Here is a 25,568-nt window from a genome sequence, read left to right as displayed (position 1 = left end):
GCAGTCCTTACTTCAACCATTTTGTCTTTTTGTTTTTATTTTTCATCTCATTTTTTCTTTTTTTAATCCTTTTAGTTACTCTTACTGATGATCTTCATTTCTACACTCTCCTCTAAGCCTCTTTCTCCTGCTTTTTCTTTTCAACCTGCAGTACTCCTTTCGTGCTTCTTGTAGTATAGGTCTGTTAACAAACCTCAACTACTGTTTATCCACGAACATTTCAAACTCTCTCTCGTTTTTGAAGGACTGTTTTGCTAGACAAAGAATTCTTGGCTGGCAATTTTTCTCTTTCAGTATCTTAATTATATCATACCACTGCCTTCTCACCTCCATGGCTTTTGATGAAAAATCAGAATCTAGTCTTCTTGGGTGCCCCTTGTATGTGGTGAATTGCTTTTCTCTTGCTGCTTTCAGAATTCTCTCTTTATATTTGAGATTTGGCCATCTGATTAGTAGTGACTTTTAGCGAGTCTAATCAGATTTATTATTCTTTGTGGACTGCACTGTGCTTCTTATGTATATATATGTATGTCTTTTATAAAAGTCAGGCAATTTTTGACTACTTATTTCCTTAAGTTTTCTTTCTTTCCCTCTTCCCTTCTCTTCTCCTTCTGGGACACCCATGACAGACAGCTCCGTGCTGTCATTCAGTTTCCTGCAGCCGTGCTTAATTTTTTCCACTCTTTTCTGTATTTTTTCTTTTCTCTGTTCAGTCATAGATGGGCTGTCTAAAACTCACTGATCCTTTCTTCTGCTTGTTCAAATCTGCTGTTGTATTCCTCTAGTGTTTTTTTTTTTTTAATCGGTTAGTCTTTTTATTGAGACCCCACCAGTTGTACAATCTGTTCCTAACATTAAGCTCCTTCTTTCTTTGCAATTCAGTTTTTCTTAAGTGGTCCCATGAATGCCTTCTTCTCCTCCATAGTCTGGAAGTAGCTATGGCCAAACTTGGAAGTGGTGTGGATGAACTTGAAGTCAGTCTTCTTCAGGGCCAAGCGTTTTGTCTGGACTAGCAAGGACTTGTGAAGGGTGAGCACCTGCTTCTTGGTCCCCACCACAAGCCTTTCAGCATGACAAAATCATTTGTCACCTCACCATAATGAACAGAACCACCCAGAGAATTGCTGTTCTTTTCAGACAGGTCGTAATTGGTGGAAGCATTGTTTTTGATCAGTTTGCCTTCATTGATGAGGAGGATCTTGTAGATCTTCTTGTTGATCTCAGTACGGTGGTGATAGCCTTTCTGTCCAGCACAAGCCACAGAAAAGGCCACACAGGCAGGATGCCACACCCTAATATGGGCAACTTTGCACAGCCCTCAGTGGGTCTTGCAAGGCAGCTTCTTGGTGTGCCAGCAGCCTTGCCCTTGGTTACTCCGACAACATCGATCATCTCATCTTGCCCAAACATTTGGCTCACAAACATCTCTTGCTCCAGCTCCAGTCCAGTTTCTCAGCCACAGTGCCTCCATTCACCTGGATCTCCATCAGGTGGGCCTTCTTCTGGTGCAGAGGAAGCAGGTGCATCTGGGTGTGCACGATGACAGATGACCTGGCAAAACTTCTTCATGCTGCTGAAGTACTTTTCCAGCTGTTTCTTGCCATCGTCATCCTGCCACTTCTTGCAGTACTTAGTGAAGGCCTTCTTAGATTTATTCCAGTTCTTGTAGAAGCACCTTTTGCATTCATCACTGATAATGCTCAGCAAAGATGGTCTTGAAGGTACGGAGGCCATGAGGGGTTTCCACATAGCCCACAATGCCTACAACCACCATGGGTGTTGTCTCCACGACAATCACTGCCTCCACAACCTCCTTCTTGTTTACCTTGGATCCTGGCCTATTGACTTCCCACACAATACGAGTCATGCCGGCCATGTAGCCCAGAAAGATGATGAGGTGACAGGTTTGGTAGAGTCATCCTTGGGGAAGCACTTCACTTTGCCACGGTGCCGGCTGCTGCATTTCCAAGGCAAGAAACCCAGGAACCCATGTCTGGGAGCAGAGAACTTCCTGTGGGACATCACATCCTGAGTGCCACTGGTAGAGGTCTTCTCTAGTGTGTTATTTAATCTCATCTATTGTGACTTTCTTTCCCATAAGGTCTGTTATTTTTCTTTATATGCTTTGAAATTCCTTAGGCTTACCCAATATCTTCCTACTATCCTTTATCTCTTTAACCATATTTTCCTTCATTTCCCTGAATTGATTTAGGAGACTTGTTTGAACATCTTTGACTAGTTGTTCCAAATTTGGTATCCCCTCTAACTTTTTCATTTCTTCCTTTGACTGTGCCACACCTTCCTGTTTCTTAGTATGGCTTGAAATATTTTTGCAGATATATAAGAATCTGATTATCTTAATCGGTTGATTCTCAAGGTCATTTTCTCTCTCATCTCAGATTTTGTTGTTGATTGGGTTTGTGCTAAGGCTTTTTTTTTTTCTTGGATCCCTCTGTTCATTTTTAAACACTTTTGTTCAAATATCATACAGTCCAACGTAAGTAAAAAAATCAGTGGTTCCTGATATAATCATATAACTGTGGCTTCACCACCACAGTCTATATGAGGACATTTCCTTTTCTTCCCCAAAGAATCCCATACCCATCCCTCATATCCCCCATTTATTGACATTTAGTTTGGTATATTGCCTTTGTTATGTTCAATGGAAGCATATTGCAATGTTAGTGTTAACTATAGACCCTAGCTTGCATTGATTGTATTTTTTCCTGTATAGCATCCCATTTTCAACATCCTGCAATGTTGACATTCATTTGCTCTCCCTCATGCAATAATATTCTTATGTTTGTACATTGATTCACCGTCATTATCTACTTGAGGCATTTCCTAAGTTATACCATCTCTTTCTTTATCCTCTGTCTTTCCTTTTGGTTTTATACATGCCCCCAGCACTCTTCCCTCAACCATGCTCACATTCAGCCTCAGTCAGTGTACTTATATTATTGTGCTATCATCAGATAGTATTGTGCTATCCATTTCTAGATTTTACAATCAGCCCTTTTTCACATTCTGTACTCCTTCAGCATCAAATACCCAATCTCTACCCTCTTTCTATCTCCTGATAACCTGTGTTCTCAACTTTAACTCTCAAAGTTCACTGATTAATTTTAGTTCATATTAGTGAGACCATATAGTATTTGTTCTTTAGTTCCTGGCAAATTTCACTCAGAGTAATGTCCTCAAGGTTTATCCATGTTGTTACATCCTTTATGACTTTATTCTGTTTTATAGCCGCATAATATTCCAGTGTATGTATATACCACAGCTTGTTTAGCCACTCATCCATTGATGGATATTTGGGCTGTTTCTATCTTTTGGCAATCGGGAATAATGCTGCTATAAACATCAGTATGCAGAACAAAAATTAAAATAAAAAATAAAAAAAAAACCATCTCTGTGCAAAATGTCCATTTGTGTCCTTCTGTTCCATTATACCTAGTAATGGGGTTACCAGACCATATGACAGTTCTATACTTAGCTTCCTGAGGAATCGCCAAACTGCCTTCCAGAGCAGTTGCTCCATTCCACATTCCTACCAACAGTGAGTGTGCCTCTTTCTCCACATCCTCTCTAGCACTTGTATTTTTCTGTGTTTATTTTTTTTATAATGGCCATTCTAGTGGGTGTGAGATGATACCTCATTGTAGTTTTTATTTGCATTTCCCTAATAGCCAGTGAAGTTGAGCATTTTTTCATGTGCCTTTTAGCCATTTGTATTTCCTCTTCTGAAAAGTGTCTGTTCATATCTTTTGTCCATTTTTAAATTGGATTGTTCATCTTTTTGCTGTTAAGTTGTAGAATCTTTTTATATATTTTGGATATTAACATTTATCTAATATGTGGTTTCTAAATATTGTCTCCCATTGCGTAGGCTGCCTTTTTACTTTCCTGACAAAGTGCTTTGATGCACACAAATGTTTAATTTTGAGGAGATCTTTTTTTTTTTTTTGCATGGGTAGACACTGGGAATTGAACCTGGGTCTCCGGCACGGCAGGTGAAAACCCTGCCTGCTGAGCCACCATGGCCCGCCCAAGGAGATCCCTTTTTTAAAAAAATATTTTTATTGATAAAACAACATACAAATTCTTAACATATAAACATTCCATACATGGTGTGCAATCAGTGGCTCACAATATCATCACATAATTGTATTCATCATCGTGATCATTTTTTTGAACATTTCATCGCTCCAGAAAAAGAAAGAAAAAAGAAAAAACTCATACATACCATATCCCTTACACCCCCCATTGATCACTAGTATTTCCATCTACCCAATTTATTTTAACTTTTGTCTCCCCTATTATTTATTTTTTATCCATTTTTTTTACTCATCTGTCCATACCTTAGATAAAAGGAGCATCAGACACAAGATTTTCACAATCACACTGTAAAAGCTATATCATACAATCATCTTTAAGAAGCAAGGCTACTGGAACACAGCTCTTCAGTTTCAGGTACTTCCCTCTAGCCACTCCAATTTGCCATAAACTGAAAAGGGATATCTCTGTAATGCATAAGAATAACCTCCAGGATAACCTCTTAACTCTCTCAGCCACTGACACTTTATTTTTTCTCATTTCTCTCTTCCTCCTTTTGGTCAGGAAGGTTTTCTTAATCCCTTGATGCCAGGTCCCATCTCATCCCAGGATTTCTGCCCCACATTGCCAGGGAGGTTTACACCCCTGGGAGTCATGTCCCATGCAGTGGGAAGGCAGTGAGTTCACTTGTTATGTCAGCTTAGAGAGAGAAGCTACATCTGAGCAACAAAAGAGGTTTGAGGAGATCCCATTTATCTATTTCTTTTTGTATTGTTCGTGCTTTGGTATAAGGTCTAGGAAACCAACTCTTATCATAAGATCTATAAGATATTTCCCTACATTTTCTTCTAAAAGTTTTATGCTCTTAACTCTAATGTTTAGGTCTTTGATCTGTTTTTAGCGCATCTTTATGTAGGGTGTGAAATATGGGTCCTCTTTCATTCTTTTGCATATGGATATTCAGTTCTCCAATCACCATTTATTGAAGAGTTTTTTCCATCCCAGTTGTGTTGGCTTGACTATTAAAGATCAATTGTCCATAGATGAGCGGATCTATTTCTGAACACTCTATTTCAATTCCACTGGTCAGTATATCTATCTGGTATACCCAGTACCATGCTGTTTTGACCACTGTAGCTTTGTAATAGTCAGATCATGTGAGACCTCCCACTTCATTCCATTTTCTCAAGATACTTTTAGCATTCAGGGCACCTTGCCCTTCCAAATAAATTTAGTCATTGGTTTTTCTATTTCTGCAATGTAATTTGTTAGGATTTTAATTGGTATTACATTGAATCTATAAATCAATTTGGGTAAAATTGACATCTTAACTGTATTTGTTCTTTCAGTCCACAAACATGGTATGCCATTCCATTTATTTAAGTTTTCTTTTATTTCTTCTAGCAATTTCTTATAGTTTTCTGTGTATAGGCCTTTTGTGTCCTTTTAAATTTATTCCTAAGTATTTTATTCTTTTGGTTGCTATTGTAAATGGAATTTTTTTCTTGATTTCCTTCTCAGGTTCATTACTAATGTATAGAAACACTACAGATTTTTAGGTATGGATCATGTACCCTGCCACTTTGCTGTACTCATTTATCAGCTCTAGTAGGTTTCCTTTATATTTTTCAAGATTTTTGATATGTAATATCATATCACCTGCAAACAGCGAAAGTTTTACTTCTTCCTATCAAGTTGGATGCCTTTTATTTTTTTCTTGTCTAATTGTTCTGGCCAAAACTTTCAGCACAATGTTAGTGACAGTTGGCATCCTTGTTTTGTTCCTGATCTTAGAGGGAAAACTTTCAGTTTTTCCCCACTGAGTATGATATTAGCTGTGGGTTTTTCATATATTTCCTTTATCATGTTCAGGAAGTTCCATTCTATCCCTATCCTTTGAAGAGTTTTCTTCAAGAAAAGATGTTGAATGTGTCAAATGACTTTTCTGCACCAATCAAAAGATGATCGTGTGGTTTTTCTGCTTTGATTTATTGTTATGGTGTATTACATTAATTGACTTTCTTGTGTTGAACCAGCCTTGCATACCTGGAATAAATTTCACTTGGTCATGATGTGTAATTCTTTTAATGTGCTGCTGGATTCTATTTGCAAATATTTTGTTGAGGATTTTTGCATCTGTATTCTTTAAAGAGAATGGTCTATAGTTTTCTTTTTCCTGTAGTATCTTTTTCTGGTTTTGGTATTAGGGTGATGTTGGCTTCATAGAACAAAAGTTAAGTAGCTTTCTTTCCTCCTCAATAAGGCTGTTCTTTGACAGTTGGTTTGTGAATATTTCCCATCTAAAACGTGGCCAGGTACCTGCACAGGAATACAGACCAAATCAAAACAGCCCTGGAGAGATAGGAAAGACTCCAAAAAGCTTTTTTTTTAATCCAGCTGCCCAAGACTGGGTTTTCCTGGTCTGCCCAGCAGATGGCAATATACACCAAAACTTCTTTTTGACGTTTCCGGAAAGTATGCTTTTTAAAATTGGATTGTTTGCCTTTTTGTTGTTAAATTGAAGGTTGCTTTATGTATTCTGGTTATTAAATTCTTATCAGATTTCCAATGGTCTCTTCATTTGTATAGGTTGTTTTTTACTTTCATGATGAAGTCCTTGGAAGCAAAGTATTCAATTTTGATTTGGTCCCATTTATCAATTTTCCCTTTTATTGCTTGTGCTTTGAGTGTAAAGTCTAAGAAACCATTACCTAAAACAGTGTCCTGAAGATGCTTCCTCATGTTTCATCTTTTCTTCTAGGAGTTGTATACTTTTGGCTCTTATATTTAGATCTTTGATCATTTTGAGTTGATTTTTATATATGGTGTGAGCGAGAGGTCCACTACCATTCTTTTGCATATGAGTATCCAGTTTTTACAGCACTATTTGTTGAAGAGCTTATTCTTTCTCAAATGAGTGGTTTTGGCACCTTTGTCAAAAATAAGTTGGACAATCTGAAACAATTATGGAAAAATATTAAGATTTGATAAAGCTGGTAATGTATACTTATATTATTTTCTTTTTTCTGTATTCTCAATTGGTATACATGAAAATAAATATTTCAAGACAAAAAAATAAGTTGGACATCAATATGAGGGTGGATTTCTGAGCTCTCAATTTGATTCTATTGGTCTGTATTGTGTTAGTACCATGCTGTTTTTTTGTTGCTATTGTTTTTCTAAGTAAGTTTCATTTATTATTCAATGTTTCTATTTTTGTCAGCAGTTTCATTTATACTCACATGTATCATGCAATTCATCCAAAGTATGCAATCAGTGGTTCATAAAATCATAACATAGTTGTATATTCTACACCATAATCAATTTTAGAACGTTTTTATTACTCAAAAAGAAAAAAAAATCAAACTCTTCCCATTTCCCTTATGCCCTCCTATTATTGACTCTTAGCATTAGTGTGGTACATTGTTAAGTATCATGTTGTTTTGATTACTTTGGCTTTGTAATGAGTTTTAAGATTAGGAAATGTTTATTCCAACGTCACTCTTCTTTATCAAGTGACTTTGACTGTTAGGGCCCCCTAACCGTCCATATAAATTTGATGATTGGCTTTCCCATTTCTGCAAAGAAGGCTGTTGGAATTTTGATTGGGATTGCATTGAATCTGTGTATCACTTTTGGTGAAACAGATATCTTAATAATATTTACTCTTTCCATCTATGAACACGGAATGTCCTTCCATTTATTTAGATCTTTGATTTCCCTCAAAAATGTTTTGTAATTTTCTGTGGACACGTTTTTACATCCTTGGTTAGATTTATTTCTGGGGCAGGCATGCGCAGGTAGGAGTGTGGGCAAGACATGCGGGGGTGAGGGTGGTCAGGGTAGGGACGCTTCCAGCATGGTGAGGGGTCAGGTAATGGGGTTCAGGTTTGTGGGATGGGATGGGTCACAGTTGTGGGTCGTAGGTCACAGGACGGGGGTGGTGCGCGTGAGGGTAGCGCGGTTAAAGAACATGACTTGGCTTACTTCCTTGTCCCCTGTGCAGTCCTGAGGGACCTGGGCTTCCATTTGGAAAGGGGTACTTTAGTCTGTTTGCAATAGCTGAACAGACTATAGTTCTTTGAAAATCTGCTTTTTCAACAAGGGCCTCCATATGTGGTGTAGAAGACCCTTTTAGGCCACTTATAGCCTGGAATTACCGTCCCAGTCACCTTCCTGCCCCTTCTCTAGCTGTTCCTTGAAGCAGGGATGAACTCAACCTTCCTATTCTGCCATCTTCCCAAACTCCTGGGCTTTCTTTTGATGGAGGGTTTTTGATTACTGAATCAATTTCTTTTCTATTTATTGGTTTGTTGAGATCTATTTCTTACTGAGTCAGTGCAGTTTATGTGTTTCTAGAAATGTGTTCATTTTATCTAGGTTATATAATTTTTTTTTTGTATTACAGTCATCCATAGCATCCTCTTAAAATTCTTTTTATTTCTCTGAGGTTCATAGTAAAGTCTCCCTTTTAATATCTGATTATTTTTATTTGCCTCATCTCTCTTTTTTTTTCTTTGTCAGTCTCACTAATGGTTTATCAATTTTATTGACATTTTCAAACAACCAACTTTTGGTTTTGTTGATTCTCTCTCTTGTTTTTTAAACACTGTTTTTCATTTATCTACATTCTAATCTTTGTTATTTCCTTTCATCTGCTTGCTTTGGGTTTAGTTTCCACTTCTTTTTTCTATATCCTGCAGTTTTGTGGTTAGGTCTCTGCTTGAGCTCTTCCTTTTTAAATGTAGACATTTAAAGATTTAAATTTTCCTCTCATCACTGCTTTTGTTACATCCCATAAGTTTGGTATGTTGTGTCTTCATTTTCTTTCATCTCAAGATATTTCCTAATATCCCTTATGATTTCTTCTTTGATACATTGGTTGTTTAAGAGTGTATTGTTTAATTTCTACACATCTCAGAATTTTCCACTTCTTCCTCTGTTAGCAATTTCTAGCTTCATTCCATTGTGGTCAGAGAAGATACATCGCATGATTTCGATATTTTTAAATTTATTGAGATTTGCTTTATGATCTGTCATGAAGAATGATCCATGTGCACTACAGAAGTGTGTCACTTTTTGGTGAAGTGTTCCATAGATCCATGTGTCACTTTTTTGGTGATCCATGTGCCACTTTTTTGGTGAAGTGTTCCTTAGATGTCTGTTTTATCTAGTTGGTTTAGAGTATCATTCAAGTCTTCTATTTCCTTATTAAATTTCTATCCAGATGTTCTGTCTGCTACTGAAAGTGGTGTATTGAAGTCTCCTGCTATTAATGTAGAACCTTCTATTTCTCTCTTCAACCCTGTCAATATTTGCTTCATGTATTTTGGGGCTGTGCTGTTGGGTGCATATATATTTATAATTGTTACACCTTCCCATTGAATTATCCCCCTTTTCATTATATAATGACCTTCTTTGTCCCTTGTAACAGTTTTTTACTTTAAGTCTATTTTATCTAATGTTATTATAGCTACCCCAGCTGTTTTAAAGTGACTCTCTTGTAAATAGTATTCAGTTAGCACATGCTTTTTTACACATCCTGCCAATCTCTACCTTTTGATTGGAGAGAACCACCCAATTTAAAGCAAAACTGGTTAGGCAGGACTTTCTTCTGCCATTTTACTGTTTTGTCTTTGTATGTTTTATTCCCTCTTTTGGCCCTCATTTCTTTTGTTAATGTCTACTTTCATATTTGATTTTTGTGTTATACCATTTTGAGTCCTTTCTAATTTCTTTTTGAATATATTTTTCAGGTACTTTCTTTGTGGTTGTCAACGGGGTTAAAATTTAACATCTTAAATCTGTGGCAGTGATATTTGGTTTGATACCAACTTAACCTCTATAGCTTACATGTACACTGTTTCTGTACACTTCCATTCTCACCTTTTTTTTTTGTACTTGTTACGAATTATATCTTTATATATTGTATGTCTAAAACTATTTACTTTTATCATTACTTTTAAAGCATTTGCATTTTAGCCTCTTTATAAGGTCTTTATTTCTTTATGCTGGTTTGCTCTATGGTCTAGTGACCTTTCCTTTCAGTATGAAGAACTATCTTTAGCATTGCTTGTAGGACTGGTCTAATGATAATAAACTGCCTTAGCTTTTGTTTATCTGGGAATATCTTAATCTCACCCTCATTTTAATTTTTTGTAATTTTTTTATTGTGAAATGTAACATATATACAAAGAAAATAAATTTCCAAGTACAATTTCTTTTTTTAATTAATTTTTAAATTAAAAAAATATATATGACAAGAAACACAAACATTCCTAACATAATGATCGTTCCGTTCTACATATATAATCAGTAATTCACAATATCATCACATAGTTGCATGTTCATCATCATGATCATTTCTTAGAACATTTGTATCAATTCAGAAAAAGAAATAAAAAGACAACAGAAAAAGAAATAAAACAAAAACAGAAAAAAAAATTATACATACCATACCCCTTACCCGTCCCTTTCATTGATCAGTAGCATTTCAAGCTAAATTTATTTTAAGAATTGTTCCCCCATTATTTATTTTCATTCCATATGTTCTACTCATCTGTTGGCAAGGTAGATAAAAGGAGCATCAGACACAAGGTTTTCACAGTCACACAGTCACATTGTGAAAGTTATATCTTTTTTTTTCAAATTTATTTATTTCTTAAAAAATTAACAAATGAAATAAAAATTAACATAGGGATTTTGCAGGGAGAAGATGGCGGCTTAGTAAGACGCGCGGGTCTTAGTTCCTCCTCCAGAAAAGCAACTAAAGAAACAGAAACAATACGAAACAGCTCCCGGAGTCACGACAGAGACCAAAAAGACAGCGTACCCCATTCCAGAACAGCTGAACGGGCAGGGAGAATCTGCTGTGGTGAGCTACCCAAGGGGCGCGCGTTTTCCTGGCCGGGTCGGCTGGCGACTGGGGACCCCTCAACGCACGTGGCTCCCCGGTCTGACTGGGAACGTTGGATAGCGGGGCCCTCCCGTCACGCTTGGCATTTCGGGCCAGCTGGGCAATTAGGACCGGCACTCTCCCAAGCCGCAGCGGCCAGCGACCCCCACCTCCACGCGCGGTTTCCCGGGCCGACTGCCGTGCAGACAGACGAGCGCCACGAGCGCCACCTACTGGGCAGGAAAAGAAAAACAGAGCCCAGAGATTTCACAGAAAAAGCTTTCAACCAGCTGGGTCCCACACCCAGGGAAATCTGATCAAATGCCCAGACACCAGCAGAAAATAATGGATGACGCTCGGAAAATTGAAGATATGGCCCAGTCAAAGGAATAAACCAATAGTTCAAATGAGATACAGGAGCTGAGACAACTAATGCTGAATATACGAACAGAAATGGAAAAATTCTTCAAAAACCAAATCAATAAATTGAGGGAGGACATGAAGAAGACATGGGCTGAACAAAAAGAAGAAATAGAAAATCTGAAAAAACAAATCACAGAACTTATGGGAGTGAAGGACAAAGAAGAAAAAATGGAAAAAACAATGGATACCTACAATGGTAGATCTAAAGAGACAGAAGCTACAATTAGTGAACTGGAGGATGGAACATCTGAATTCCAAAAAGAAACAGAAACTATAGGGAAAAGAATGGAAAAACTTGAGCAGGGGATCAGGGAACTGAATGACAATATGAAGCGCACAAATATACGTGTTGTGGGTGTCCCAGAAGGAGAAGAGAAGGGAAAAGGAGGAGAAAAACTAATGGAAGAAATTATCACTGAAAATTTCCCAACTCTTATGAAAGACCTAAATTTACAGATCCAAGAAGTGCAGCGCACCCCAAAGAGAATAGACCCAAATAGGCGTTCTCCAAGACACTTACTAGTTAGAATGTCAGAGGTCAAAGAGAAAGAGAGGATCTTGAAAGCAGCAAGAGAAAAACAATCTGTCACATACAAGGGAAACCCAATAAGACTATGTGTAGATTTCTCAGCAGAAACCATGGAAGCTAGAAGACAGTGGGATGATATATTTAAATTACTAAAAGAGAAAAACTGCCAACCAAGACTCCTATATCCAGCAAAATTGTCCTTCAAAAATGAAGGAGAAATTAAAACATTTATAGACAAAAAGTCACTGAGAGAATTTGTGACCAAGAGACCAGCTCTGCAAGAAATACTAAAAGGAGCACTAGAGTCAGATATGAAAAGACAGAAGAGAGAGGTATGGAGTAAAGTGTAGAAGAAGGAAAATCAGATATGATATATATAATACAAAAGCCAAAATGGTAGAGGAAAATATTATCCAAACAGTAATAATACTAAAAGTTAATGGACTGAATTTCCCAATCAAAAGACATAGAATGGCAGAATGGATTACGACCCAGCAATACCACTGCTAGGTATCTACTCAAGGGACTTAAGGGCAAAGACACAGACGGACATTTGCACACCAGTGTTTATAGCAGCATTATCTACAATTGCAAAGAGATGGAAACAGCCAAAATGTTCATCAACAGACGAGTGGCTAAACAAACTGTGGCGTATACCTACGATGGAATATTATGCAGCTTTAAGACAGACTAAACTTATGAAGCATGTAATAACATGGATGGACCTAGAGAACATTATGCTGAGTGAGTCTAGCCCAAAACTAATACTGTAAGGTCCCACTGATGTGAACCGACATATGAGAATCAGCTTGGAATATATCATTGGTAACAGAGACCAGCAGGAGTTAGAAACAGGGTAAGATAATGGGTAATTGGAGCTGAAGGGATACAGACTGTGCAACAGGACTAGATACAAAAACTCAAAAATGGACAGCACAATAATACCTAAGTGTAATGTAACTATGTTGGAACACTGAATGAAGCTGCACCTGAAATATGGTTTTTTGTTTGTTTGTGTGTTTGTATCTTTTGTTTTTGTTTTTTTCTTTTTCCTTTATATATATATATATATTATTAGTATTATTATTTTAATTCTCTTCTTTATATTAACATTCTATACTTTTTTCTGCTGTTTTGCTAGTTCTTTTCCTAAATCGATGCAAATGTACTAAGAAATGATGATCATACATCTATGTGATGATACTAAGAATTACTGAGTGCATTTGTAGAATGGAATGATTTCTAAATGTTGTGTTAATTTCTTTTCTTTTTTTTAATTAATAAAAAAATTTAAAAAAAAATTAACATAGGTAATCAGTAATTCACAATATCATCACTTAGTTGCGTATTCATCATTTCTTAGAACATTTGTATCCATTCAGAAAAAGAAATAAAAAGACAATAGAAGAAATAAAACAAAAACAGGAAGAAAAAAATATTATACCTACCATACCCCTTGCTTTCACTGATCACTAGAATTTCAAACTAAATTTATTTTAACATTTGTTCCCCCTATTATTTATTTTTATTCCATATATTCTACTCATCTGTTGACAAGGTAGATAAAAGGAGCATCACACAAAGTTTTCACAATCACACAGTCACATTGTGAAAGCTATGTCATTATTCAATCATCTTCAAGAAACATGGCTACTGGAACACAGCTCTACATTTTCAGGCAGTTCCCTCCAGCCTCTCCCTTACATCTTGAATAACAAGGTGATATCTACTCAATGCATAAGAATAACCTCCAGGATAACCTCTCGACTCTGTTTGGAATCTCTCAGCCATTGACATTTTGTCTCATTTCCCTCTTCCCCCTTTTGGTTGAGAAGGTTTTCTCAATCCCTTGATGCTGGGTCTCAGCTCATTCTAGGATTTCTGTCCCACGTTGCCAGGAAGGTCCATACCCCTGGGAGTCATGTCCCACGTAGACAGGGGGAGGGTGGTGAGTTTGCTTGTTGTGTTGACTGGAGAGAGAGGCCACATCTGAGCAAGAGAAAAGGTTCTCTTGGGGGTGACTCTTAGGCCTAATTTTAAGTAGGTTTGGCCTATCCTTTGTTGGGTTGTTTCATATGAACAAACCCGAAGACTGGAGGCTCAGCCTATAGCTTTGGTTGTCTGTATTGCTTGTGAGAATATGAAGAATTCAACTTTGAGAAGTTGAAATTTCCCCCGTTCTCACCATTCCCGGAAGGGGACTTTGGAAATACTTTTCCACTCACTGATCAAATCACTCTGGGATTCATCAGGGCATCACGTGGACAAACCAGCAAAATCTCATGTCCTACCCAAGGTCACCCTCATTTTTGAAGGAAAGTCTTGCTAGATAGAAAATTATTGCTTGGCAATTGTTTTCTTTCAGCATTTTAATATTCCATTCCACTGCTTCTTTCCTCTGGGGTTTCTGATAAGAAACTGGAACTTAATCCTGTCAGGGTTCCCTTGTACCTAACTTGTTGCTTTTCTTTTAAAGCTTTCAAAATTCTCCCCTTGTCCTTAGCATTACGCAGTTTGATTTCCACATGTCTGGATGTGGTTTTCTTTGAGTTTATTTGAAGCTGTGTTTTCTTTTTTCTTTTAAGGGTAACTAGATAACTTTTTATTTTTCCATTCTGAGTTCTAATGGTTTTTGTTTTTTTTTAATTTTTTGTTAATTAAAAAAAATTACAAGAAACAAACATTCCCAACACATATACTCAGCAATTCACAATATCATCACATAGTTGCATATCATCATCATGATCATTTCCCAGAACATTAGCTCAATTCAGAAAAAGAAATAAAAAGACAACAGAAAAATACAACAAACAAAAATAAAAACTTTTACTGGCCATACCCCTTACTGATCCCTTTCATTGATCACTAGCATTTCAAACTAAATCTATTTTAACATTTGTCCCCCCTGTTATTTATTTTTATTCCATATGTTCCTCTTATCTGTTAACAAGGTAGATAAAAGGAGCATCAGATACAAGGTTTTCACAATCACACAGTCACATTGTGAATGCTATATCATCATACAATCATCATCAAGAAACATGGCTACTGGAACACAGCTCTACATTTTCAAACAGTTCCCTCCATCCTCTCCATTACATCTTGGATAACAAGGTGATATCTACTTAATGCATAAGAATAACCTCCAGGATAACCTCTCGACTCTGTTTGGAATCTCTCGGTCATTGACACTTTGTCTCATTTCACTCTTCCCCCTTTTGGTCGAGAAGGTTTCCTCAATCCCTTGATGCTGGGTCTCAGCTCATTCTAGAGTTTTTCTCAATCCCTTGATGCTGAATCTCAGCTCATTCTGGGATTTCTGTCCCACGCCACCAAGAAGATCCACACCCCTGGGAGTCATGTCCCACGTAGACAAAGGGAGGGTGGTGAGTCTGCTTGCTGTGTTGCCTGGAGAGAGAGGCCACATCTGAACAACAGAAGAGGTTCTTTTGGAGGTGACTCTTAGACCTAATTTTAAGTAGGCTTGACCTATCCCCTGTGGGGTTAAGTTTCATATGAACAAACCCCAAGACTGGGGCTCAGCCTATAGCTTTGGTTGTCCACACTGCTTGTGAGAATATCAAGAATTCAACTTGGGAAGTTGAATTTTCCCCTGTTCTAAGCATTCCCCCAAGGGGACTTTGCAAATACTTTTCCACTCACTGATCAGATCACTCTGGGATTCATCAGGGCATCACCTGGACAAACCAAAAAAATCTTATGTCCTATACAAAGTTCCATGTACTTAAGGTGTTCAACCAACTATCTACATAAGTTATATTAGGAGATGCACTAGTCAAAGTATAGATTTGTACCAATTAACATTTTTTGCTTCAGTCTCACATATTAGTTGAAAATTTGAAATATTAAGTACCATCTATTTTCAGCACACTGCAGTAATGACATTCTTTTGTTCTTCCTCATGCAAAAACATTTTTTTAATTTGTACATTTAGTCACTATCATTATACACTCTAGGCATTCCTAGATTACACCATCTCAATCTTTATTGTCTATCTTTCTTTGTGATTGCATTTATGCCCCAGCCCTCCTCCCTCTATCATTCTCATATGCAGCTTCATTCAGTGTTTTAATATAATTGTATTACAGTTAGGTAATATTGTGCTGTCCATTTCTGAGTTTTTATATTCAGTCCTGTTGCACAATCTGTATCCCTTCAGCTCCAATTACCCAATATCTTACCCTATTTCTATCTCCTGATGGTCTCTGTTACCAAGGAAGTATTCCAAGTTTATTCACTAATGTCAGTTCATATCAGTGAGACCATACAGTATTTGTCCTTTTGTTTCTGGCTAATCACACTCAGCATAATGTCCTTAAGGTCCATTCATGTTGTTACATACTTCATAACTTTATTCTGTCTTACAGCTGCATAATATTCCATCTTATGTAAATGTCACAGTTTGTTTAGCCAGCTATCTGTTGATGTACATTTTGTCTGTTTCCATCTCTTGGTAATTGTTAATAATGCTGCTATAAACATTGGTGTGTAAATTTCCATTTGTGTCCTTGGCCTCATGTCCTTTGAGTAGAGGCAGCACATAGATGGGTCCTATTTTTTAATCCATACTGCCAGACCATATCTTTTGATTGGAGAGTTTAATGTATTAACATTCAGTGTTCTTACTGCATGGGTAGTACTTTCTTCTACTATTTTGCCTTCTGGATTTTATATGTGATATCTAATTTTCCTTCTTGTTATCTTTACTCATAGTCTTCCTTTCTACACTCTTCTCCACACCTCTCTCTTCTGTGTTCGTATCTGTCTCTAGTGTTCCCTTCAGTATTTCTTGCAGAGCTGGTCTCTTGGTCACAAATTCTCTCAGTGTTTTGTCTGAAAATGTTTTAATTTCTCCCTCATTTTTGAAGGACAATTTTGCTGGGTATAGAATTCTTGGTTGGCAGTTTTTCTCTTTTAATAATTTAAATGTATTATTCCACTGTCTTCTTGCCTCCATGGTTTCTGCTGAGAGATCTGCACATAGTCTTATTGGGCTTCCCTTGTATGTGATGGATTGCTTTTCTCTTGCTGCTTTCAAGATTCTCTCTTTCTCTTTGACCTCTGACATTCTGATTAGTAAATGTCTTGCAGTATGTCTATTTGGATCTATTCTCTTTGGGGTATGCTGCACTTCTTGGATCTGTAATTTTAAGTCTTTCATAAGAGTTGGGAAATTTTCAGTGGTAATTTCCTCCATTAGTTTTTCTCCTCCTTTTCCCTTCTCTTCTTCTTCTGGGAGACCCACAACACTTATATTCATGCACATCATATTGTCCTTCAATTCCCTGAGTCCCTGCTCATATTTTTCCATTTTTTCCCCTATAGTTTCTGTTTCTTGTTGGATTTCAGATGTTCCATCCTCCAGTTCAGAAATCCTGTGTTCTGTCTCTTGAAATCTACCATTGTAGGCTTCCATTGTTTTTTTCCATCTCTTCTACTGTGTCTTTCATTCCCATAAGTTCTGTGATTTGTTTTTTCAGACTTTCAGTTTCTTCTTTTTGTTCTTTCCTTGCCTTCTTTATATCCTCCCTCAATTCATTGATTTGGTTTTTGATGAGGTTTTCCATGTCTGTTCGTACATTCTGAATTAATTGTTTCAGCTCCTGTATGTCATTTGAATTGTTGGTTTGTTCCTTTGACTGGGCCATATCTTCAATTTTCCTAGTGTGATTTGTTATTTTTTGCTGACATCTAGGCATTTAATTACCTTAATTAGTTTATTCTGGAGATTACTTTCACTTCTTTTATCTAGGGTTTTCTTGTTGGATGAATTTGTTGTCTATCTGTTCTTTGACATTCCGTTCGGCTTTATCTGGACCTTTAGCTTTAAGTTTTGTTTAACAGAGGAGAATTTTTCAGTTCTTGCTTTCTTGTTTCTTGCCCTGCTTGTGTGGTGCCTTTCCATCCCCCACACTTAGGAGGGTCTACTTAGATATTATAGACCCCAGCCAGATTTTCCCAGACCAAACTGGCCTCCTATCAGGAGGAAAGAGTCACCTGTGTCAGTTTTCCCTGAGGGTGAGACCCAGCAGGTTGAAAGACTTTCCTTTGAAGTCTCTGGACTCTGTTTTTCTTATCCTGCCTAGAATGTGGCGGTTGTCTGACTGCAGTTCCCACCAGCCTAAGATAATGCGGTACCTTTATTTTTGGCAGACTCTCCCTGCTGGGGGCATGGTGGAGACAGAGAAGAGGTTGTAGGCTGGTTTTAATGGCTTCAAATTACCGAGCCCTGGTGTCTGAATTCCTTGATGGAGGGCTTCCACCTGGGTGGGGCTTCACCCCTCCCCTGGGGAAGGCACAAGCTCCAGATAAGTCCCCAAAAGAGCTCACTTCTGTCTATGCCTGGGGCAGTTGCAGCCTGAAAATTCCTGCCACTGTATCCAGAGGCAGTCAAGCCTTTGTAGATACACAGCCACAAAAACCTCTGTTTCCTTGTTTTTTTCCCCCTTTTTCTGTCAGTCCTGCCCCCTTGGTGCCGGGGCAAAAATGTGCAACCTCCACTTTGATCAGGTTCACCTAATCTGGGGGCCTATTTTTAGTAGTCAGAATTTGTTAATTAGTTCCATAATTGGCATTTGATTGTGCCCAGTCCCTGCTGCTGATAAAGTCCTTTCCTTTTCCCTCTGGGAAGCAGCCTGTGGGGAAGGAGTGCCGGCCACCACGGCTTGGGGAACTCATGGTTCTGGGGGGTGCTCGCAGCCGGTCCAGCTGGTCCAGACTGGGGTATGCTGTGTGTCCGGTCACTATCGTGGCTCCGGGAGCTGTTCTGTACTGTTTCTGGTTATTTAGTAATTGTTCTGGAGGATGAACTAAAATGCGCACATTGTTAAGCCACCATCTTGACCCGGAAGTGACGCTGTATTTTCTTCATACAATACTTGTCCAGTTTATTGGGTTTCTTAGATGTGCATAGTCTGCCATTGTTTCTTTGCATATTTCTTCTGCCCCCTTTCCTCTTTTCCTCTCTTAAGACTCTGATAATGTGTGCATTGTTATGCTTGATGGTATCACATGGGTCTCTTAGGCTCTGTTTTTACTCTTTAATTATTTTTTCTTTATACTCCTTAGCTTAAATCATTTAAATTTTCTTGTCTTTGAGATCACTGATTCTTTCATTTGCCACTTCTAATCTGCTATAGAAACCATCTAGGAATTTTTACATTTCAGTTATTTTACGCTCTTCAACTCCAATATTTCTATTGGGTTCCTATTACAAATCTCATTGAATCCCATATTGTTTTCCATATGCACTTTATCTGTTCCATTGATTTATCTATTACTGGGCATGATATTATTGCTTTAATTGTATACCTTTAAATTATTTTTTAAGTTCTGGTAGAGTAAGTAAGTCCTCAATCACTGATCTTCTTTTTCAGAGTATTTCTTTAAATTTGTATTTTAAAAATATATTTTATATATGCAAATAAAGTTGTGTAATATATATGTTAAAAACTCATAATATGAAATTGGCCCCCAACCTAAGACCTAGTGTGCTGGTTTGAAGCTTTTATGTACCCCAGAAAAGCCATATTCTTTTTTTTTTTTTACATGGGCAGGCACCAGGAATCGAACCCGCGTCCTCTGGCATGGCAGGCACCATATTCTTCTAATCCTGATCTAGTCTTGTGGATGCAGACTTATTGTGCATGGGGCATTTTGATTAAGTTGTTTCCACTGAAATGTGACCCACCCAGTTGTGGGTGGGACCTCTTGATTAGGTTGTTTCCATGGAGATGTGACCCACCCATTCAATGTAGGTCATTTTTTTTTTCTTTTGGCATTTACAATGGGGATTTATTAATCTGAAAGCTTACAATTCTTAGGCTGTGAAAGCATCCAGATCAAAGCATCAAAAGACCATGCTTAAGTCCCCTACAGGGAATGGTAAGAACAGAGGGAAATTCAACCTCCCCAAGTTGAATTCTTGATATTCTCACAAGCAGTGTGGACAACCAAAGCTGTAGGCTGAGCCCCCAGTCTTGGGGTTTGTTCATATGAAACTTAACCCCACAAAGGATAGGCCAAACCTACTTAAAATTAGGCCTAAGAGTCACCCCCAAGCGAGCCTCTTTTGTGGCTCAGATGTGGCCTCTCTCTCCAGCCAACGCAACAAGCAAACTCACCACCCTCCCGTTATCTACATGGGGCATGATTCCCCGGGGTGTGGACCTTCCTGGCAATGTGGGACAGAAATCCTAGAATAAGCTGAGACTCAGCATCAAGGGATTGAGAAAAATCCTAGAATGAGCTGAGACCCAGCATCAAGGGATTGAGAAAACCTTCTCGACCAAAAGGGGGAAGAGTGAAATGAGACAAAATGTCAATGGCTCATTGACTGAGAGATTCCAGACAGAGTCAAGAGGTTATCCTGGAGGTTATCCTTATGCATTAAGTAGATATCACCTTGTTATTCAAGATGTAATGGAGAGGCTGGAGGGAACTGCCTGAAAATGTAGAGCTGTGTTCCAGTAGCCATGTTTCTTGAAGATGATTGTGTAAAGATATAACTTTCACAATGTGACTGTGTGATTGTGAAAACCTTGTGTCTGATGCTCCTTTTATCTATCTTGCCAACAGATGAGTAGAATATATGGAATAAAAATAAATAATAGGGGGAACAAATGTTAAAATAATTTTAGTTTGAAATGCTAGTGATCATTGTAAGGGAGGGGTAAGGGGTATGGTATGTATAATTTTTTTTTCCTGTTTTCATTTTATTTCTTTTTCTGTTGTCTTTTTATTTCTTTTTCTGAATTGATGCAAATGTTCTAAGAAATGATCATGATGATGAATATGCATGATATTGTTGATGATATTGTGATGATATTGTGATGATATTGTGAATTACTGATTATATATGTAGAACGGAATGATCATATGTTAAGAATGTTTGTGTTTCTTTCTTGTCACTTTTTAAAAAAAATTTAAAAATTAATTTAAAAAAATTAAAAAAGAAAAAGAAAACAGCAATCAGAAAGACCATGCTTATTCCCTGAAGACCGGCTACCAGCAGTTCCCAGGTCCCTTGTCACATAGCCAGGCATATGGCAATATCTACTTGTTTCTCCCTTCCCTCACGTGTTTCATTGCTTCCACCTTCTGGCTTCATCCACATAGGTCTTAATTAGTTTACTGGAGTTCTTAAAAGAGCTCACAGATCACGGTGATGAATATACTATTATGTGATGATATTATGAGTCATTGATTGTACACCATGTATGTGAAGATCTGTCAATAAAAATATTTTTTTTAAAAAGAGGGAAACAGAGAGAGATCTTACAAAGTCAGAGAAGGAGATTTAATGAAGAAAGCAGAGATTGGAACTTTGAAGATGTAAGGCAAGAAATACTGACAACCACTAGAAGCTGAAAAAGGTAAGAAAATATTTTCTCCTTAGAGCCTCCAGAAGATCCCAGTGCTGCAACACTCTAATTTCGGCCAATGAAATTGATTTCAGACTCCTGACCTCCAGAACTGTAAGAGGGTAAATTTATGCTGTTTTTAAGCCATTGGAAAAAAAAAAAAAGCTCACAGAGAAGAGAGAGCTCAGAGCCGACACAGAGAACAGATGTCTAGATACAGATGCATGGAGACCAGAAGCATGGAGAGAAGGACAGCAGACATTGCCATGTGCTTTCTGATGTGACAAACTCCAGACTTGATAGACCTTTCTTAAGTGGAGGTATCCTTTGATTTGTGCCTTAATTTGGACATTTCCACAGCCTTAGAATTGTAACTTGTAACTTAATAAATCCCCTTCATAAAAGTCATCCTATTTCTGGTATATTTCGTTCTGACAGTTTAAGCCAACCAAAACATCTAGTGTGTTGCCAGCAGTTTGTATCAATCTATGTGCTCTTCCCCTGCCAGACCCTCAATAGGTCTGCTGTCTTTCATAGTAAGTTTATTTTGTCAAATTAAAAAGAGTTGTGCTTTTTGTTGGAATTGCAGTAGTTTATAGATTAATTTAGGGAAAATGGACATCTTTACAAAAGTAATAAATGTTCAATACTAGTTTTTGCTGAGTGCTTTATGTTAATTCATTTAATCCATATAACAACCCTATTATTATCCCCGTCCTTTTACAGATGAGGAAACTGAGGCACAAAGGGATTGAATAACTTGTCCAAGATCAAGCTAATAAATAGGCTATTCAAAGTTAAACCCAGGCTGTTTGATCTCAGAGCTATGGTTATGTGGCCTTTCCACAATATGGAATCTGATGACCTATGGCATGCTTATGTGACCCTTCTCTGCCCACCTTCCTCTCCACCCCACATCCCTATCTATTTCCTTATGCTTATTTCACTTGACCCTACTCATCCCCTTCACTTTCCATAGCTGATTGGGTCAAGGGTAGGTAGAAAACTATTTCAAGCCCAGCTAATAATATTCTCTTTCTCAGTAATTTGTGATTAGTCTTAGCTGGTCTCTTGAACGGGAAAATAATTCAATGGTGAAGCTAGGAAAGCAGTTTGACCCACAGGAAGGTAGTGCGGAGAAAGCAGGCCTGCAGATCAAACCAGCCACAACATTCCCATAACCCAAAATCTAATCCAGAGTAAGGCCCTAACTGTCTTCAATTCTGTGAAGGTTGAAAGAGGTGAGGGAGCTGCAGAAGAAAAATTTGGAGCAAACAAAAGTTGGTTAAGGAAAGAAGCCATCTCCATAAATAAAAGTGCAAGGCAAAGCAGGAAGTGCTGACGTAGAAGCCACTGCAAGTTATTCGGAAGATCTAGCTAAAATCGGATTTTCAATGTAAAAGAAACAGCATTATATTGGAAAAAGATACCATCTAGGACTTTCATAGCTAGGCAGAAGTCAATGCCTGGCTTAAAAGCTTCAAAGTACAGCTGACTTTCTTGGTAGAGGCTAGTGATCTCTGATGGAGATGTATGATTAGATTAATGCTATTTTCATGCCTGCTAACACAATATTCCTTCTGCAACCCAGGGGTCAAGGAGTAATTTTGGCTTTCAAGTGTAATTATTTAAGAAGAACATTTTGTAAGGCTATCACTGCCAGTGATTCCTCTGATGTATCTGGGCAAAGAAAATTGAAAACCTACTGGAAAGGGTTCACCATTCTAGATGCCATTAAGAACATCTATGATTCATGGATGGGGTCAAATTATCAACATTAACAGGAGTTAGGAAGAAGTTAATAGCAATCCTCATGGATGACTTTGAGGGCTTCAAGACTTCAGTGGAGAAAGTAACTGCAGCTGTGTTGGAAATAGCAAAAGAACTGGAATTTGAAGTGGAGCCTAAACATGTGACTGAATTGCTGCAATGTCATGATAAATCATGAATGGATGAGGAGTTGCTTCTTATCGATGAGCAAAGAAAGTGGTTTCTTGAGATGAAATCTACTCCTGGTGAAGTTGTTATGAACATTGTTGAAATGACAACAAAGGAATCAGAATATCACATACACTTAGTTGATAAAGCAGCAGCAGGGTTTGAAAGGATTGACTTCAATTTTGAAAGAAATTCTGCTGTGGGTAAAATGCTATCAATCAACATCACATGCTACAGAGAAATCTTTCATGAAAGGAAGTGTTAATTAGTGCAGTAAATTTCATTATTGTTTTATTTTAAGAAGTTGCCACAGCTACCACGACCTTCAGCAGCCATCACCTTAATCAGTCAGCAGCTGTCAACTTTGAGGCAAGATTCTCCACCAGCAAAAAAATGATGACTCATTAAAGGTGCAGATGATGGTTAGCATTTTTAGCAATAAAGTATTTTTAATTAAGGTATATACATTGCTTTTTAAGACATAATGCTATTTTACACTTAATAGACTATAGTATAGTATAAATATAACTTTTTAAATATAACTTTTATATGTACTGAGAAACCAAAATGTTTGTGTAAATCATTTTATTGGGATATTCACTTTATTGTGGTGGTCTGAAATCAAACCCACAATATTGATGAAGTATGCTTTTATCTGATCGTATAAGCTCTATAGATTATTTAGATAAGTGTATTTTTTAAATAATATTGAAAAATATTTCTGGAACTATAAATATCAGAGTTGGAAGGAAGCCCATGTTGACTGAATGGGATTTACACGCATTACAGAAACATCCCTAAATTATCCTCCTTCATACTCTCAATATATAATCTGAAGGTCCTCAGTCTCATAATACTCTCAATAATTGAGAAAGTCATTATTATTCTCACTTGCTGCCATGCAAAGTGAGAGTCTGGGAAGGTAAGTAAATTGCCTAAGAAAAAGGTTAGGTAGAATTGGAAGATTCAGGTCTTCTGATTCCTTGAACAGCGTTCTCTGTCTCTTTGTGCCTACTGAATCTCAGATATTAGAAACCTGAAGATGAATAAGGCACAGTTCCTGCCTTCTAGAACCTTAGTTTTCAACTGTTCAGCTAGAAATGTAAGCATATAGTTAAATAAGTTCTATTCTTTTTTGTGTACTGAAGAGCCATTCAGTCAGTCTCTCTGGAATAGTGTCAGTTTTTGGGTCCATCCCTTGGTTTAGTATATGTTTACTTTATATTTTAAAGTGCTTATAGGTCCAGGTCCATCCCTTGATTTAGTATGTGTTTATTTTCTATTTTAGAGTGCTTGTAGAACTTGCGCTAGTTTGAAAATGATGTGTATCCTAGAAAAGTCATATCCTTTAATCCTGATTCAGGATTAAGGCAGAAACCCCTTTGATTAGATTATCACCACAGAGATGTGGCATGCCCAATTGTGGAGTGACCTTCTGATTAGATGAAGATGGGACTCTGCCCATTCAAGATAGGCCTTGATTAGTTTACTGGAGTCCTTTAAAGGGGAGACATTTTGAAGAAACCTTAGATGCAGACACTTGGAGAACAGTTGCTTCAGAGTTGACAGAGACACGGATATTTGGGGATCCCTGGAGTGCTGACAGAGAGAGCAGATGCCTGGATATGGGTAGAGACCAGCAGATGTCACCATGTGCCTTCCCATGAGATGCTTCCAGCCTTGTGTCCTGGAGGAACTAAGTAAAGGCCCACAGATGTTTAGCGTGGGAAGCACAGGAAAACAGGCTGAAAGCAGTGGAGCCCAGGAGCAAGGGACCAGCAGACACCAGCTGACAGAGGTGTTCTGGACTGCATCAGCCTTTCTTGAGTGAAGGTGACCTCTTGTTCATGCCTTAATTTGGACATTTTCATGGCCTTAAATTGTAACTTGCAACTTATTAAATTCCCCTTTTAAAAGCCATACTATTTCTGGTATGTTGCTCTCCAGCAGCTTTAACAAACCACTACAGTACTTACTGTGTTTTAGGTTCTTTGCAAATATAACTCATATATATAATTCTCATTTAAGAGGCCTGCAAGGTAAGACTGTTATATCCCCATTTTACTGATGAATAGATAAGGTACAGATTAGTTAAATTACTTGCCCAAAATGATGCAGCTGGTAAGTGGCAGAGCAACCTAGCTCGAGAGTCTAGGTTTTAGAAATGTAATTATGTTTTCTCCAAAGCACTGTCAACTTTTTCCAAGGTAATCTGATTCTTGGCATTGACCCATAAAGTGCCAACTTTTTACGTAAAAATGAGCAACTCAGTCATCAAGTAGACTGAAGACTCTTGTTCATTGATTATTCTCTTTCCTGGCAAGTCTACGTAGGAAGTCAAATT

At 37.7% G+C, this 25,568-nt stretch overlaps 1 long non-coding RNA gene and 1 pseudogene across 4 annotated transcripts in view; one reads left to right on the top strand and one right to left on the bottom strand.

The window, feature by feature from the left end:
- Positions 1-25,568, top strand: part of LOC143660877 (uncharacterized) — a 127,869-nt gene that overhangs the window by 13,649 nt on the left and 88,652 nt on the right. The gene's annotated exons all lie outside the window — the stretch shown is intronic.
- Positions 844-2,022, bottom strand: LOC143660876 (large ribosomal subunit protein uL3 pseudogene; annotated as a pseudogene).

Source organism: Tamandua tetradactyla, chromosome 17 (assembly GCF_023851605.1).
Source record: "Tamandua tetradactyla isolate mTamTet1 chromosome 17, mTamTet1.pri, whole genome shotgun sequence".
Classification (NCBI taxonomy): domain Eukaryota; kingdom Metazoa; phylum Chordata; class Mammalia; order Pilosa; family Myrmecophagidae; genus Tamandua; species Tamandua tetradactyla.
This window is presented reverse-complemented; position numbering and strand designations above follow the sequence as displayed.